Below are 19,716 nucleotides of genomic sequence, written 5' to 3' on the forward strand. Positions count from 1 at the left end.
TGACATGTCCTACATTTGTAATATATTTCTGTCACAATTTCTTCAATTTCAGGGCTCTAGTTTATATTTTGAAACTTGCTTTTATTATAATATTATTATTATTTATTTATTCTTGTGCTTGTGAGGACAGTTCTCTATCGACCCTGAATTGTGACTGGTGCCAGGAACCCAAGAGGATCAAATATGCTGTTCACTGTTGAAAGCAGTCCTCTGCGTCTGTAGGGAATTTTAGTGTCAGGAACCTGGAATGTATATGTGTCTGATTTGAGACTCCATCTCACCCCCAGGCTGCGTTAATCAGGATGATTATCTGTGGAGAGGTCGAGGTCTTAGATATCTTTAGCAAGACCCTCAGCTGGGAAGGCATCCATCACTTTGGCCCTGTTTGCAGCAATCTTATGAAGCCAGAGGTTTAAGACCCCCAGCATCTCCTGTGCCTGTTTAAGAACATCAATCGCTTCCTCCACCGTAGGGAATGACCTCAAAGGATCATCTACATAAAAATCTGGCTTGATGAATCTTCTCACATCACTGCCAAACTCCTTATCTCCTTCTCTGAGAGCTTGCCTGAGTCCATAAATTGCCATGGCAGGCGAAGGGCTAGTCCCAAATACAGGCACCCACATCCTGTAGTCCATAACCTCTTGAGTGAGGTTGTTGTTACGATGCCACAGGAAGCGCGGCAGTCTTCATGGAGGAGGAAGCAATGAAACATTCGCTGTATGTCGGCCATGATGGCAACAGGATCCTTTTGAGATCTTATGAGGACACCTAACAGGCTATTGATGAGGTCAGGGCCAGATAGCAGTACATAATTAAGGGATACTCCATCAGAATGTCTACTGGAGTCAAATACAACATGGATTTGGTCTGGTTTTTTGGAATGGTACACACCAAATGATGGGAGATACCAGCACTCCTGCCCATGCTGTAGAGGAGGGGCTGGCTCTGCATCGTCATTGTCAATTACCTTTGCATGAACTTCGTAAAATGGGCCCTTGTTCTCTGTTATTTGGCAAACATCTCCTTGGCTTACAGAATAGCAGTGGCGCTACCCAAGCTGTTCATTGAATCTTTGAAGAATTCATCTTCCGTTGTGACAGGAACAATTGATCCTCCACAGAGTATACTTGTTTATTGTCGTCTTTGGTTTGCTGAAAGACTGACCAACACAGCTTGTCACTTGTCAGGTTTATGTGATGCCTTGGTGAATGAAATGGGTCTTAATGGTGATTAACTCCACTGAATTTTTCTTTTTCCAGGATGTGACTGTCACATGGCTTGGTCTGACACCCTCCAGAACATACTGTATGTTTTCATATAATTCACCAGAGTTGGCTTGTGAGTCTTTCCCAGGCATACATCTCCACTGATGACCCAGCCAAGGTCTAATTTCTGGCCATAAGGGGCATTATGTGGACCGTTCAGTTGTTTGCGGACCTTGTGTGCCCTTATTATTTCTCTTCCCAACAGCAGCAGTATTTCAGCTTTTGGATCAATTGGTGGTATTTCGTTGGCTATGGCTTTTAGGTGACAATATTGCTGAGCAGCAGCAGCAGTAGGTATTTGATCTCCAGCTGTTTCAGCCACTCCAGCACAAGTTTTTAAGGTGTATGGCACTGAGGTTCCCTGCACACTGAAGATTTAAAAAAAAAAAAACCTGGTCAGGGATTTTTTGCTTTGATAATCTAGTATGGCGTACAGTCATCTGCCTTGGTCGCGACAGTGATGGCTGCCATATGAAGGGTTGAAGGTAGGTGATACATCTAATTTATAGACAGAAACAGGATAATGGACATGAACTTAGCTTCCACTAAACTTGTCTTTTCTACTAGGGGCTGTAGAGTGAGGAGAAAGGATGAGACTGGGGTCATTTCATGCCTTTGCTTCTCTGCGCACAACTTCAGCGAAGAAGGAGAATGGTGGAAAGGAACTCCATCGGTGTACTTATAATATGAGCCTTGCATCATCCATTTTTCTTGTAGTTCAAAAGGCAGATTCTCTACAATGGGATTAACACCCCTGGATGTGTCCAGATAAGCAAGCCCTGGCAAGTCACCCCCACTCTTTGCAGCCTCTATTTCTGAAAGCAGATCACCCAATTCACGAAGCTTCAGATTTTCTCTGCTTGGAAAAATCTCTATTTTTGTGAAAAGCGCCTTTTCAATGGCTTCTGGAGAGACATAGGTCTCATCGAGCCTCTCACAGACCAGGCTTAGGCCAGCATGTATGTTTTTCACATTCAGAGACTTAATGCTACGTTGCATGCTCTGCTGACTCTCTCCCCAGCCATTTGATTAATAAGTCTAATTCTTCACCTGCTGTGAGATCTAGGTTTTTAATGTCGCTGAGTAATGAAGCTCTCCAGGCCATATAGTTTTCTGGATGATCATCATATCTGATCACTAGCTGGCTTCATGCTAAGTACTTGGCTAAGTCAAAAGAGGCTGTGTTGTAAGTAGGGTCATAAGATGGGTTATTTGTGTTATGACTGAAGTGAGTAGTTGGGGCCTGGAGTATTGCATGGGATGAAAAGAGGGAGGACTGTCTTCATCCTTGATATCTCTGCTGCCTTGTTGGCTGCCATCCTCAGGGTCAGAGGACAGTACCTGGTTCTTTTGTGAGGGAGCATCTTGCTGTAATTTATTGTCTGCATCTGGAGGTAATATTTGTGAGCCAAGCTTTAGGTGTATTTCCTTGTCTTCAGCTGGGAAGGTGTCACTTATGTCACTGTGTCGCCTCACATACTCTTCAGTACATTGTTGAGAACTTTGAGGAGGTACTGTATGTGGACCTCTGAAGTGTGTTTGACTCTTTTGGTTCTATATCTGCTGCAGCAGCTTCCATAGCAGCTGCTTCAGCCATTGCAGCTTCTGCCTCTCTCTCTTTCTCTAATGTATCCAATCTAGTGTCAAGATGAGCTTTTTCAATTTTCATTTCCATCTCCCTTTTTGCAAATGCAGCCCATGTCTGTGTGGCTTCAGCCTTAGCTCTTGCCCTAGCTGCTGCAATGATGATCACTAACTTGGTAGAAGATCCAGACAGGTGGGAGGAAACTGATTAACATTTCGCTTTATCATTCTCCAAGACTGAAGAACTTTAAGATTTAACTGTTGTTACCATGTGAGCTGTCTAGAGTTGTCGAGCTGGCCTCTTTGCCGTTAATGACAATGCAGGTAGAATCTGCCCCAGTATTACAGCTCTTGTCTGATTCTTGCCTTTCCACTATACTGGCTTCATACCCAGCAAGCTAAACACCTTCACTCAAACAATACTCATGACCAGGAAGTTGTCGTTGAGATGTTTACTGAGTGAAAAGTGTGAAACTGTAATACAAAATTCAAAGAGTATTTTTTTTAGCATACAAAAGCATATTAAATTCACATAAAATATGATTAAATGCAAATACAGAGTCCATTTTAGATCACTACCTGAGTTACTGCTTGTGTTGATGCATACAAAACAATTATTCCACTGCAATCCTTCATGAATCACAAAATGAAATGAAACTTGTCATAACAACATCATGCAATACTTACAGGCAGTGCCTTGTAAAGTGCTGTTAATACAAGGAGCAAGATTACAACGGTGTTAATCAACAAACATGAGGGAACAACAAACATGAGGGAACACTGTCTGCAACAACGACTGCTTTACGTCAACCCTGGAAACGGAATAAAAGATGCTTAAACCTGCAGTAAATTAAACGGCCAGCGGGGGGAGCTAAATACTAAACACTGGCAATGCCAGAATAAGATGTGATCTAGGAGCTTTTTACAGCTTTATACTGTGCATGCCTTTGATGAATCAGTTATGGCGCTACTGTGAATAAGGTCTTTGGGACACAGGAAAAGGCCTCAATGAACCAATGTAGTTTTACTTTGCTAGGAGTATTATAACACAGCAGCATTATTTAGTGATGTTACAGTAAGTTTCAGGTAAGCTTCAAAGGCCTATCAAAACATTTTCACATTTGTTTCATTTTGCCATAGACACAAAATCTGTGATGTCTAAAGCTTCAATCAGTTGAAAATCAAGTAACTGCTATAGCCCAAAGTATACTTCGATTTTGATGTGAATGCTCAGCGTCTGCATATATGCGAACGCAAGCCTGTCGAAGTATACTTCATTTGATGGTGAGCGCAAACACAGGTGATTGGCACATGCGCTACGATTGTATGAGACACCGAACTATTAAGTTTTAGACCTATAAAGATGTCTTTATAGTCCTTCAGACTCGAGTTACACAAATGCAGGTATCTCCAGACTTCCTCACACACACACTCTTGATGTGCACATCCTTTTGTGACGTTTTTACCTTCGTCTCCTGTTGTTTACAGGTATTTACATCTTCTTCTAATTAATCTTCCTAACATCAACGGCTCAAATTGAGCGTTGCCAACTTTTGGACACACTAATTAGTGCAAATAATTCCATGCGCATTCTGCACTGTGGCAGCATGACCCACCCCTCCCTCTCATCATCGTCACCCCTCTGAGGGCCGTCCTTCAGTCAGGCTCATGACAGGAGTGGGCAGGAGAGAGAAGAGGCGGATAATTAATAAGCCTTCTTTGGGCAGCGGGTGGAACGAGGCACACCTGATGTGTGTTTGGCCTGTCACTGCTGCCAAATAAACATAGTGAGCACCTCTTCTCGGGGAGCCGGTGTCCTGAGAAATCAAGTCCCCCCTGAAAATTGGGTCTCCCTCTGACCTCACAGCAATTCCATTGGCTAAGGGACCTATAAATGGGTACTACAGGTGCATCTCAATAAATTAGAATGTCGTGGAAAAGTTCATTTATTTCAGTAATTCAACTCAAATTGTGAAACTCGTGTATTAAATAAATTCAATGCACACAGACTGAAGTAGTTTAAGTCTTTGGTTCTTTTAATTGTGATGATTTTGGCTCACATTTAACAAAAACCCACCAATTCACTATCTCAAAAAATTAGAATACATCATAAGACCAATAAAAAAAACATTTTTAGTGAATTGCTGGCCTTCTGGAAAGTATGTTCATTTACTCTATATGTACTCAATACTTGGTAGGGGCTCCTTTTGCTTTATTACTGCCTCAATTCGGCGTGGCATGGAGGTGATCAGTTTGTGGCACTGCTGAGGTGGTATGGAAGCCCAGGTTTCTTTGACAGTGGCCTTCAGCTCATCTGCATTTTTTGGTCTCTTGTTTCTCATTTTCCTCTTGACAATACCCCATAGATTCTCTATGGGGTTCAGGTCTGGTGAGTTTGCTGGCCAGTCAAGCACACCAACATCATGGTCATTTAACCAACTTTTGGTGCTTTTGGCAGTGTGGGCAGGTGCCAAATCCTGCTGGAAAATGAAATCAGCATCTTTAAAAAGCTGGTCAGCAGAAGGAAGCATGAAGTGCTCTAAAATTTCTTGGTAAACGGGTGCAGTGACTTTGGTTTTCAAAAAACACAATGGACCAACACCAGCAGATGACATTGCACCCCAAATCATCACAGACTGTGGAAACTTAACACTGGACTTCAAGCAACTTGGGCTATGAGCTTCTCCACCCTTCCTCCAGACTCTAGGACCTTGGTTTCCAAATGAAATACAAAACTTGCTCTCATCTGAAAAGAGGACTTTGGACCACTGGGCAACAGTCCAGTTCTTCTTCTCCTTAGCCCAGGTAAGACGCCTCTGACGTTGTCTGTGGTTCAGGAGTGGCTTAACAAGACGAATACGACAACTGTAGCCAAATTCCTTGACACGTCTGTGTGTGGTGGCTCTTGATGCCTTGACCCCAGCCTCAGTCCATTCCTTGTGAAGTTCACCCAAATTCTTGAATCGATTTTGCTTGACAATCATAAGGCTGCGGTTCTCTCGGTTGGTTGTGCATCTTTTTCTTCCACACTTTTTCCTTCCACTCAACTTTCTGTTAACATGCTTGGATACAGCACTCTGTGAACAGCCAGCTTCTTTGGCAATGAATGTTTGTGGCTTACCCTCCTTGTGAAGGGTGTCAATGATTGTCTTCTGGACAACTGTCAGATCAGCAGTCTTCCCCATGATTGTGTAGCCTAGTGAACCAAACTGAGAGACCATTTTGAAGGCTCAGGAAACCTTTGCAGGTGTTTTGAGTTGATTAGCTGATTGGCATGTCACCATATTCTAATTTTTTGAGATAGTGAATTGGTGGGTTTTTGTTAAATGTGAGCCAAAATCATCACAATTAAAAGAACCAAAGACTTAAACTACTTCAGTCTGTGTGCACTGAATTTATTTAATACACAAGTTTCACAATTTGAGTTGAATTACTGAAATAAATGAACTTTTCCACGACATTCTAATTTATTGAGATGCACCTGTATATTCACTGCCTGAGTAGAAATCCTTTAATATCGCTTTATGATGTATGTCGATATAACTTTGTAAATACAACATTTAATGACTTTTAAACCATAAGTTGCATATAATAGTATATAAATGAAGTTAAAAATTGTGAAATTAAAGATGTGTAGTTGTTTGTGTTTTTCTGTTAACCTAGACTTCAATGACATGCTATCATGATAACATGATAGGTTTTTGCTCAGGCATTACAAACAGTTACCCCCATGGGGACTCGATTTACCGAGAGGACTCAATTTATCATGACACCGGCTTCTATTCTTCATGTTTGCACACACTGGCATCCTCGCATGCCCAGCACCAGAGCGGGGAGGGTTCGGCTGAATTAGAGGCGCCGCTGGAGCAGCTTTTCAGACCCCCGGCGCAAGTTAGATATGTCGCTGGGGGAGAACAGAGCACATCACGGCCGACAGGCTAGAGGCTGGGTCGCCTTCCCCTCACACCTGCTGCGAGCCTTGGAAGACAGGTCGCTAACGATACCGCCACCCCACACAATTCAGGAGGGGAGCGCGTGTGACTGTCGGACCCCGCTCAGGCCAGGGCCATTCCTTGGATACTTCCTCGCCTTTCACGGAGCCCCATTTCACTGCGAGGAAGCCAGATTCCCCTTTATTTTTGACATCATTGCCCCTTGACACTATTTGCCCATTTTTGTACATTTTATGTTTATTATTATTTTCAATAAATGCCTCTCCGAGGCTTGATGCCACACCCACTGTGTCTGTCTCTTGCTCACCCCACCACAGCACGTTCAAAGATGCACAGTTACAAAAATCGGGCTGTGTGCATTCAGTGCTCAGCACTCTGCTGATGACGAGAATTGTGTAAAGTGTACTGCAAGATCGGGTTTGGGCTTATGACCCCAATAAAGTTACACAGCACATCATCTCTTAAAATTAAGTCTGCCCATTCTTTAAACAAATGTACTTCTGAATCTATAGTTTTATCCAGTTCCCTAGCCTTGTTGGCACCCTTGGTAAATATTAGCAAAATGGGCTGTGGAAAAATGTCTTTTCTGTTTATGCTCTTGGTCTTTCATTCAAAATGTCTGCAAGAAAACAAAAACAAAAGAACTTTAAAAGTTAAAGTTGTTGTTGTTGGTGTGTGTGTGTGTGTGTGTGTGTGTGTGTGTGTGATCATTTGGAACGCTTATCAGTACAATCAGGTGTGTGACACATCCTGTGTAGTGTTAGTGATAATCCAGGAAAGGATTGAGAAACATTCTAAGGTATAACTATGAATAGGTAAGTATTTTATAGCCTATATGTATTATGGTTACAGTTATGAGATGTTATAACATAAGGCGTTTTATGAAGCATAATAATGTATTTACAATGCGTTGTAACCATGGGCTTCATAGAAAGTTTTATCTTTCAAAATAATAATAGGCTAATAAAAAATAATACAAGATGATGGCTGAATACCCTGTGTGAGGACCACATCGCAGGGCACTATCCGCCGACTGGAATGCACCTAATATAACACGTATCAGCTTGGCTCATGAATATTAATTACATCACTTGAGGTTCACTCTGTGGTCAACAAATAATCATTAATCAGTGAATGTTTTGGATAGTTTTAGTACTCTTTAATGGACAGATGAGGGCGCTATTCACCCAAAGCCATAACGTTTGAAGTTTTAAAAATGTATAACAAAATATTAAAGAATAAATAATGAACAATTTATGTTTTTATTATTGTTGCCAGTATTTTAATAATTAAGAACATTCTGTTTGTCATGTTGAATATGTTTGAAAATGTATTGTGTCAACAGCTTCACAGCCGTCTCCGACACACGGTGTTTATCTTTGCGTCATATAGCGTGAATGTGTAAATGAGCGAACTATTTGGGCAGTGCGTACTTGTAAACTGTTGCAAAACAGCCATCGTTGCCTCGCCGTCGGTTGCAGTTTACGGCATTTGTTCATGGCGGTGTCGGTAAACGGAGTATTGTTGAGCACGGTAAAACATTTGATTTAAATCACTTCAGACTCAAATGGAGTTGCTTGTCATGTATTTGCAAAAGGTTATGTTTTCGACAGGGACAGATATATGCCAGTTCCACGTGGAAACCAGGTTCTGTGTTTTTGAAGATTTAAAGGGGAACATATTGCTCATATAGTAGATTTTTGTTGACATATTAAATGTTTTCCATTAAACATGTAAACACATGCATATTTTAAGTGCTTAACTGGTCGGCATATCTTTTAGGTTTAAATGTATTTATTTATTTATTTTGCTGCTTTTGTGCAGCTCAGTGTTAAAATGGTTTTAGAGGTATAACAGGTGGCATTGCTGTCACTGCTTGACATAGCATGTCTACTAACCATGCGTGCACATTTCTTCATTATTCTGAAGTGATAAAAGTGATGTTAACATGAAGAGGTACCCACAGTGCTTCTGTGCAGCCTGAAAAAGTTCACTTTTCACTGCAGAATCACTTTGTTAGCACAACTTTCCCAGTTGTAAAACAAGACATTGATGAGCCAGAGGTTCTGTGTTTTAATAAACTGCATCTTCTCAAAGATAACACAATTTCACTAATCATTAGGGGTGTAAATCGGACGTTTCATCACGATACGATCTTATATCAACTCTCTTGGCCTGCGATCTGATATTTGCTGATACTTCAAAGTCTGCTGCAATACGATTTCGATTTTATTCAATTCAGGGCCCTACGATCGATATTCCGATATTATGTGCCTATTTTACACAATTACTATTTTTTTTTTCTACCCTCAAATGCAACCAAAATGTAATTTGAATATTTTATTGAGCTCTCTGAAAAGTGCAAATTTAGAAGCCACATTGGGACATCCACAACAAAATAAGGTATTTCAGATGTTGAAAAAAATTATACAGATAATAATATAAAAAATAACGTCACACACAATTGAACATCAATCGTTTGATTACAGCTTATTTTTCAGTTTAATCCAATTCAAAGTACTTACATACCCATGACTTGTTTCCAACTATCCATGCTATCCGCGGTTTTCTTGGCTACAACTTTCACAGTTGTAATGAAAAAATCTGTTACAGTTAAGTGGATAAATGTTAGTATGGGTGTTGATGTGTACAGTCTTATAACTGATGCTATTGCTGGGCAGCAAGTGATTTCTCTTTCCCTCATTAGTGCTGTTCAGAATGTCGGCGATGTCAAGACGTTTCAAATGATGGTTGAACTGCTCCATGGTACTTTAAAATAGCAAATTCTCATGTTAATTTCAAATGGGTCGCATGCGCAGCGATATCAATGGAAGCCCGAATTAATCGCGCATGTGAGCTGCTCTGCGTTTGTCACCAGAGCTCGCATTTTAAGGAGAGCCCAGATGACGCGCGCGCACTGATCCTGTCACTGGAGCTCGCGTTTAGCAGGAAGCTCGGTTGATGCGCGCGCACGGATAGCAGAGCCTAGTTTGGCTTCACAGACCATGTGCACATCCTTGTTCTGCATGAAAAGCGTATTTAGCGCACATAAAGTGAAATGAATGGACGTGGCTGACATGAGAGTATTAAAATAAATGTGCATCTTAAAAAAATGTCTATATCGATATTTACGTGCTGTATCGATAACATTGGATCGTTGGTTATTGGATTGATGGATTGTTACACCCCTACTCATCATACATTTGTCAATTGGAAATAACCAGCAGTTTGAAGTGTTATGCCGAGTTTACACTACACGATTTTAGGCCCGATATTCACTCGCCGACAGTCTTGTGGAGATCGCCGACAAAAGCCCGAAATCATAGGCAAATCAGAGCTCGCTCCCGTGAGCGAAGAACGCAATGTATGAATTATCAAAGACGCGGTCTGAGAGAAGCGCTGACACATCGCCGATGTCAGCGAGGTATCTAGCATGTTAAATATCTGGACCTGGCTGCGATTCCAAATCGGGCATTGTGAAATATGTTTTGACTGAATACAACTGCAGCGTTGACATACAGCCAATGAGAGAGCAAGAAACGGGGCACGGGAAGTTTCAGTGGGTGGAGTCCTGATGTACCTGCAACAGAACATCATCTAGCATGGCTGCGGTATCAAGAAAGTCTCATTGGACCGAAGAAATGGAGGAAAAATGAGTGGAACACTGGCAGGAGCACCAGTGCATATTTGATTTTTCCTCTGAACTGTACCAAAACCGGGTGCAGAAAGAGAAGAGTTGGAGAGAAATTGCCAATTCTCTTGGACAGTCAGGTAAGCAAATAGGTAGATTTTTCAGTAGGAGGTACTTTTTCATATTGTAACCAATAAAATATATGATGCCTTTACACATTATGTAAAGGCGATTAAAAACATACACATCATATTCTGAAATGCATAACATATGATCATGCATTTGTTTTCGTATCTCATATCACTTCTCGCGTGCACTCTGTTGTGAATGTAATTTGGAGTCCAGGCAGAGTCGTCTGGGATTCGTCAATAGTGAAATGTTTTGTAATGTATTCACCCCTGTCTCCGATTCCTTGTGTAATTTGAAAAACCTACGACTTCCATGACAAGACAGACAGTTGTGTAATATGAATGGTACCACAATCCGAAGTCTTTGAAAGTCGTGTAGTGTGTAGGAGGCGTTAGGTTTTATGTGGATTGTGTGGATTGACCATTGATCCTTCATGTCCAGGTCAGAGTGGTTAATTTTTAAAGCAAATCATTACAAAGTAATGTGACATAAGATAAATATGGGGAACGTCATTCATTATTATTTAATGTATTCAAAAACATTGAGCATTAGAACATTTAATTGTAGAAAACATTCCCTGTCTTAGGTCAGTAAGGATCACTAATTTATTTTAAGAATGTGAAATGTCAGAATAATAGTAGAGAGAATGATTTATTTCAGCTTTTATTTCTTTCATCACATTTCCAGTGGATCAGAAGTTACATACACTTTGTTAGTATTTGGTAGCATTGCCTTTAAATTGTTTAACTTGGGTCAAATGTTTTGGGTAGCCTTCCACATGCTTCTCACAAAAAGACTGAATTTTGGCCCATTCCTCCAGACAGAATTAGTGTAACTGAGTCAGGTTTGTAGGCCTCCTTGCTCGCACACACTTTTTCAGTTCTGACCACAAATTTTCTATTGGATTGAGGTCAGGACTTTGTGATGGCCACTCCAATACCTTGACTTTGTTGTCCTTGAACTGTTTTGGCACAACTTTGGAGTTATGGTTGGGGTCATTGTCCATTTGGAAGACCCATTAGTGACAAGCTTTAATTGGCTGATTTATTGAGATGTTGCTTCAGTATATCCACATGATTTTCCTTCCTCATGATGCCATCTATTTTGTGAAGTGCACCAGTCCCTTCTGTAGCAAAGCACCCCCACAACATGATGCTGCCATCCCCATGCTTCACGGTTGGGATGGTGTTCTTCGGCTTGCAAGCCTCACCCTTTTCCCCTCCAAACATAACGATGGTCATTATGGACAAAAAGTTACATTTTTCCAGAGGACATTTCTCCAAAAAGTAAGATCTTTGTCCTCCTGTGCACTTGCAGACTGTAGTCTGGCTTTTTTATGGTGGTTTTGGAGCAGTGGCTTCTTCCTTGCTGAGCAGCCTTTCAGGTTATATCAATATATAACTAGTTTTACTGTGGATATAGATACTTGTCTACCTGTTTTCTCCAGTATCTTCACAAGGACCTTCGCTGTTGTTCTGGAATTTATTTGCACTTTTTGCACCAAACTCTGTTCATCTCTAGGAGACGGAATGTGTCTCCTTCCTCAGCGGTATGATGGCTGTGTGGTCCCATGGTGTTTATACTTGCATACAATTGTTTGTATAGATGAACATGGTACCTTCAGGCATTTGGAAATTGCTCCCAGGGATGAACCAGACTTGTTGAGGTCCACAAATTTTTTTTCTGAGGTCTTTGCTGATTTCTTTTGATTTTCCCATGATGTCAAGGAAAGAGGCACTGAGTTTGAAGGTAGGCCTAAAAATACATTGACAGGTACACCTCCATTTGACTCCAATTAGTCAATTAGCCTGTCAGAAGCTAATTGTCTAAAGGCACAGACAACTTAGTGTATGTAAACTTCTGACCCACTGGAATGTGATATACTCAATTAAAAGTGAAACAATCTGTCTGTAAACAATTGTTGGAAAAATTACTTGTGTCATGCACAAAGTAGATATACTAAACGACTTGCCAAAACTATAGTTTGCTAATATGAAATCTGTGGAGTGATAAAAAAAATGAGTTTTAATGACTTCATCCTAAGTGTTTGTAAACTTCTGACTTCAACTGTATGTGTCACGGTGTGTATCTTATCGTGATGAAATCAGCAGTACGCAACATTATTAAGAAGAGAGAGTTTGTTTTTGTGAGTTAAAGATGTTTTTGATTTGTTGTTTTGGCTTGTATTCCTAATATAAATATCTAAAACTCCTTTAAAACAATGTACATTTACTTTAGGAGTTCTTCTGCAGAAGATATATGTGTTATCTGAGAATGTTGAATATAATATTAAATATTTTAAAATTACAAACAATACCCCATAATGACAACGTGAAAGAAGTTTGTTTGAAATCTTTGCAAATTTATTAAAAATAAAAAACGAAAAAAAAAAAAAATCACATGTACATAAGTATTCACAGCCTTTGCCATGACACTCAAAATTGAGCTCAGGTACATGCTGTTTCCACTGATCATCCTTGAGATGTTTCTACAACTTGATTGGAGTCCAACTGTGGTAAATTCAGTTGATTGGACATGATTTGGAAAGGCACACATCTGTCTATATAAGGTCCCACAGTTAACAGTGCATGTCAGAGCACAAACCAAGCCATGAAGTCCAAGGAATTGTCTGTAGACCTCTGAGACAGGATTGTATTGAGGCACAGATCTGGGGAAGGGTACAGAAAAATGTCTGCAGCATTGAAGGTCCCAATGAGCACAGTGGCCTCCATCATCCTTAAATGGAAGAAGTTTGGAACCACCAGGACTCTTCCTAGAGCTGGCCGCCTGGTCAAACTGAGCGATCGGGGGAGAAGGGCCTTAGTCAGGGAGGTGACCAAGAACCCGATGGTCACTCTGACAGGGCTCCAGCATTTCTCTGTGGAGAGAGGAGAACCTTCCAGAAGAACAACCATCTCTGCAGCACTCCACCAATCAGGCCTGTATGGTAGAGTGGCCAGACGGAAGCCACTCCTCAATAAAAGGCACATGACAGCCTGCCTGGAGTTTGCCAAAAGGCACCTGAAGGACTCTTAGACCATGAGAAACAAAGACTGAACTCTTTGGCCTGAATGGCAAGCGTCATGCCTGGAGGAAACCAGGCACTGCTCATCACCTGGTCAATACCATCCCTACAGTGAAGCATGGTGGTGGCAGTATCATGCTGTGGGGATGTTTTTCAGCGGCAGGAACTGGGAGACTAGTCAGGATCGATGGCAAGATGAATGCAGCAATATACAGAGACATCCTTAATGAAAACCTGCTCCAGAGCGCTCTGGACCTCAGACTGGGGCGAAGGTTCATCTTCCAACAGGACAACAACCCTAAACACAGAGCCAAGATAACAAAGGAGTGGCTCCGGGACAACTCAGTGAATGTCCTTGAGTGGCCCAGCCAGAGCCCAGACTTGAATCCAATTGAACATCTCTGGAGAGATCTGAAAATGGCTGTGCACCGACGCTCCCCATCCAACCTGATGGAGCTGGAGAGGTCCTGCAAAGAAGAATGGGAGAAACTGCCCAAAAATAGGTGAGCCAAGCTTGTAGCATCATACTCGAAAAGACTTGAGGCTGTAATTGGTGCCAAAAGTGCTTCAACAAAGTATTGAGCAAAGGCTGTGAATACTTGTGTACATGTGATTTTTTGTTTTTTTTTTTGTTTTGAGGAAAATAATGAATTTAATCCATTTTGGAATAAGGCTGTAACATAACAAAATGTGGAAAAAGTGAAGCACTGTGAACACTTTCCGGATGCACTGTACCGTCTTTCACAAGGGCACAAACTACAATCCCATGAAGCGTAGCGAATTATGTAATTGAATAAAAAATGATGGGAATATATACTATTGATTTTAAGGTTGTTGATTATAAGTGTAGAAGCAGTATATTTTACATTTATTAAATATATTGATACATTCAAATACATAAATAGTTTAACAGTGGAGGGAGATCGACTCGATTGTGTCATTCACAGTGCTTCATTGGAGTGGGCTCGTTTCACGGGCTTTGTTGTCCACAGTTCTCTGATTGGTTAAGCTTTTCTGCTGTATTGTGGGTAATGTAGTAAACAGTGCAGTTGAAATAAAGCAGACTGATGGCTTCAAGTGAAGCATATACCATCGATAAACAACCTCGGAGCTCTAGGTAGGTCCGTCTTTAAAGGTTTATAATTAATCAATAGAAATCAATTTGTCTATGGAAAAAATGAATGGGATTTTTACTTCCAGAATGAGACTGTTGCGCTCTATTGGACAGCACCAACAAAAAAAAAGAGATTTTAAAGACTAGTTGTTATGCTTGCTATTAACTAGAGGTTGACCAATAGTGGATTTTGCTGATACAATAACCAAGGTGTCGGGATAGGCCGATAACCGATTAATCGCCGATAGTTTTTCAAACTGATTTATAGAATGTCAAAAAGAAAAAGTCTTATTCTTTCCCTACTATGACAGACACAGACACATTGAAATTTATTGTTCAACCAAAATCCCCAAAATAACCAGAAAAAAATGAAGATTTGGTGCATAACGTGGGACTTTTAAGTATAAACAAGCCTGAAACACACCAGGAACTCTTATTTTGAAATGACGAAATTATGAAAAAAACCATTGGCAACTATCGGCATAGATTTTTGCCAGTAACAATAGTTTCAAAAAGCATCTATTGGCACCGATTAATTGGTAAAACCAATATATCGCTATACCTCTACTATTGACTTTATCAGTTAAATTTAGTAACATGCATACATCACTGGTATATTTTTGTGATATACTACGATATGTGGGAGAGCAAGTCCCACTCATTTACTGCCTGGAGGCAGAGACACAACAACAAGAAGAGGAGCAAAATTTTCAGGATGCCTCCTGTATCCCCTGGAGTTCTTCCTTGTGTCGGCCTGGGGAAGTTAGAGCAGAGTAACAGCGGCTCATCGTATCTGCAATGTGGACGTGTCTTTAAAGAAGGAGAGACAGTATACTCCTGCAGGTTAAAGTGAAATCCCCTTAATAAATGTCTTCACAGTTTATGCAGTCAGCATCAACTGCTATGAATGTTTTTGGGTCAACGAGGAGACGCTCAATTTTTTTTGGACCTATTGATTTAAATTAATAACACCTCTCCTACAATTAATATGTTTTGTAAATTACTTTATATTTTTAAGAGGCATAAAGTCAGAAATGCCAAAGTGGTGTAGCCAATGTGAGTTTGCAACCAAGATATCTCATTATAAGGCTGAAAAAACATTATCTGGTTGTTTGGCACAATCCTACATAAAGTAGTTAAATGTTTTTGTTTTAGAGTAGCATTTTAAATACCTCAAATCAAAGTCGTTGTGGTATAACAAACATGCAGAAAATAATTGTATTTATGTGACAAAATAATTAAACAGGCCATGTTTATGCATATTACAGATAAGACCCTCATGACTATGTCAAGATCCATAAGTACAAAAAAACAAAAAAAATATTCAGATAATTTGACATTTCGTGTGACATTGTAAGTTTAGGTTGTCAAATGGAATAACCCTAAGAAAATCTTATATTAAATATTTGTAAAATATACTATCAAAATTGTGTAGAAGACTTGTGTAAAAAAACTAATATGAAAACCAAGATTACATTACGAAGTTTGGCTCATGTGTTTTAAACTACATTTTATTTTATTTTCATTGTGTTCTACATCCTTTTTTTTTTTTTGGTCATTGACATTTTTACAATATTTAGCTTGAGTCGTGTATATGAAGAGCCTCGTTGCAGCTGAAAAATTAACTCACTGCAGCCCCAGAAGAAAGCTGAAAATTATGTTGCGTAAATTACTTGCAAATAGAGTCTGAAGTTCCCTGTCTAGTGTATAAGGTCTACATTCTTATTCTGTATATATTTGTAGGGAATGTGTGATAGATCCCACCTGTGTACTCTGCATGGAATGCTTCCAGAAAAGCATGCACAAAAGTCATCACTACAAGGTACGCTCACTCAAAGTCGTTTGTCATCTTGTGCTGTGCATAAACGTCAATGGAAACCAAGTTTTGCTGCAGTATTGTTAGTTTTGTCACAATAAACTTATTTTGATTAAAGGAATGGATCATCCAAAAATTTAAATTATTTTTATTATTTACTTACCCTCATGCCATTCCAAACCTGTCTGCTTTAATGTTGTTCGTGGAACACAAAAGGAACATTATTTAAAGAGTCTTTGTGCAGCTTTTGCCATACAAATTCATTTCATAGTAACCATGTCTGTCAGGCTCAAAAAGACAAAAAAAACAAACCAAAACAACAACCATAAAAGTACAACAACAACAAAAAAAAAAAAAACTAGCTAGACGCGAGCTTAATTGGATATGAAAGCTATCATATGGCTTTAAGAGAATTCTAAAGTCACTTACAAGTTGTATGGATTACTTTTTTTTTTTTTTTTTTGAGCTTTAAAACCTATTGTATTATTGTAAGAGTTGCATAACAATTCTGCCAAAATCTCTGTGTTCCAGAGATCAATAATTAATTATAATTATTTTTCACACATATACAGTGAAATTCTTTTTTTCACATATCCCAGCTAAGCTGGGGTCAGAGTGCAGGGTCAGCCATGATATGGTGCCCCTGGAGCAGACAGGGTCAAGGGCCTTGTTCAAGGGCCCAACAGTGGCATCTTGGTGGTGCTGGGGCTCAAACCCCTGACCTTCTGATCAGTAACCCAGAGCCTTAACCACTGATCCAATTCATTCATTCATTCATCATAAAACACTGATTACAATAAAACTCATAATTACAACATAACAGTACATAAAGGCTGTCAGTAAAGGCTGATTTATACTTCTGCGTTGAACCTATGGTGTAGCTTCCATGTAGTGGCTAACGCATTGGTTTGCATTTATAGTTCTGCGTTGGTGCGTCTGCGTCGTTCTGTGAGTACACAGCCAAAATGCTAATTATACGTTTAATAAATAAACAAAAGCAATATAAGCAATTTAATTCCTGGATTCAAAAGTATTTATTAAATTATTGTTGCATCAAAAACGAGTTCAGTATGTGATCATGTTGAAATGTAGATACATTATTTATTATACATGTTGCTTCCTGCACTGCAGGGAGAAAATAAATGTGGAAATTACTGTAAGCTTGCTCTTGAGTCACCTAAATAATAATAAATAATTATTATAGCATACTTTTGATGTTCTGTGCTGAAAAAGAAATAGTCAAATTAGCTAATTAATAACTACTCACCTGAATAACACAAAGTGGATGTCGTTTTAAAGACTTTACAATGCATGTAGGCAATATAACCAACTCTTACCAGGTGCTTTTTAATTTGCTGTTAAAGTAGAAGTGTTCCGTTTCCATAACTAATGAAATATGATTATTTACCGATTGGAAAGTAGAATACAACACATTATTTCACTCACATATCAAATTATTATCAAGTTAAACCCCTGAGTTTATAAGCTTTAAACGGATATCTTTAGACGCATTTAATTTGTAACTTTATGAAACACAAAAAGATGCTCCTGATTAAAACAATTGCTTTAATGGTCCCGAATCCAAATAATGTAATAGGACTATAATGCATAGATCTCAAAATAATCTTGGATATAGCCGTAGCTTCGACGCAGAAGTATAAATCAGCCTTAACAATGGCAGAATGCATGTTCGATAACAGTTAAGGGAACAGGACATCATGAAAATCACTGGTTCTGGTATTTTTAAAATATGGAAATGGTTCAAAATAAGAACATGTTCTTGGTTCCTGACCCTGCACTTCAGATCACCTTAGCAACCACGCAGCCTAGTCAATGATGGGTTGAAGTGTTAACTATAACACAAGTCAAGGATATTATCATGAAAAATAGTTAGTGTGCCGATTAGGGCTCATTTTCCAGGAGAAGGCCTGGATTTTGTAAGCAAATGGTGTGGTTCAGTGTTCAGATAACTCAATAGATCCATGTAACAAGGTTCTATCTATGCTGCCAAGGAGGAAGTGGAGGACGGAGACTTAAACTCAAACAATGGGTTTTATTTTCACACTCAATAGATAAATACTGCTTTATAGCACAGTCTTCCCAAACACATTAACACGCCAACACACACAAGACATGCGTGCCAGTCTCTCTCTCTCCGCCTCTGCTGTTCTCTCCCTCTTCATAGCTCTCCCCAGCATTTCAGCAACTAGATACAGCTGTTAATCATCAAGAGTGTGCTCAAGTGTGAACCCTTACCACTCTCTCTCTCTCTCTCTCTCTCTCTCTCTCTCTCTGGACGAATGCTCAAACATGCCCCAACCTTCACATAGCCCCACCGCCCCAGCCCCTGACCCAAGTGGAACCCCAGATACCGTACCTCCACCCGTCCAATTGCGCACTTCTTGGGGTTTGCCGTGAGTCCCGCTCATCATACGACCTCAGAACAGCCCTCAGATGCTGCATGTGCCACTGCCATTCGTTACTGTATATAATGATTTCATCCAGATAGGCAGTGGTGTAAGCAGAGTGTGGTATGGTCTCGGTCCATAAGGCACTGAAAGTTGCCGGGGCCCTGAACAAACTGAATGGAAGTGTCACGAATTGGTGTAAGCCAAATGACGTGGAGAAGGCTGTTCTTTCATGGGAAATCAGCGTTAAGGGGATCTGCCAATAACCCTTTGTCAAATCCAGTGTCGAGTAAAAGCGAGCTGTGCCCAACTGATCAAGCAACTCATCAATACGAGGCATTTGGTATGCATCAAATTTAGACACCGCATTGACTTTCCTATAATCCACACAGAACCGCACTGACCTGTCACACTTAGGGACTAGAACGACTGGGCAGGACCAATCACTGTGGGATTCTTCTAATAGTCCCATATCGAGCATTGCATCTAATTCTTCCTGAACTACTTTTTTTTGTGCTTGGGAAGTCTATAGGGACGACTCCGTACCACTACCCTGGGCGTAGTCTCAAAGTGGTGCTGTATGAGGTTTGTACAACCAGGCAGAGGCGAGAACATGTCTGCAAATTCTTTTTGCAATTTGGCAACCTCTGTGACTTGAGACGGTGAGAGGTGGTCCCCACAAGTGACTGGGGTGACATGATTGGCTTTTAAGTTCACCTCCGACCCGAGCTCCGCCCTCTCCGGACCACCATTGCCAATGTCACAGGGACTGCTTCCCTCCATAATTT

Source organism: Myxocyprinus asiaticus, chromosome 20, assembly GCF_019703515.2.
Source record: "Myxocyprinus asiaticus isolate MX2 ecotype Aquarium Trade chromosome 20, UBuf_Myxa_2, whole genome shotgun sequence".
In the NCBI taxonomy this organism is placed as follows: Eukaryota; Metazoa; Chordata; class Actinopteri; order Cypriniformes; family Catostomidae; genus Myxocyprinus; species Myxocyprinus asiaticus.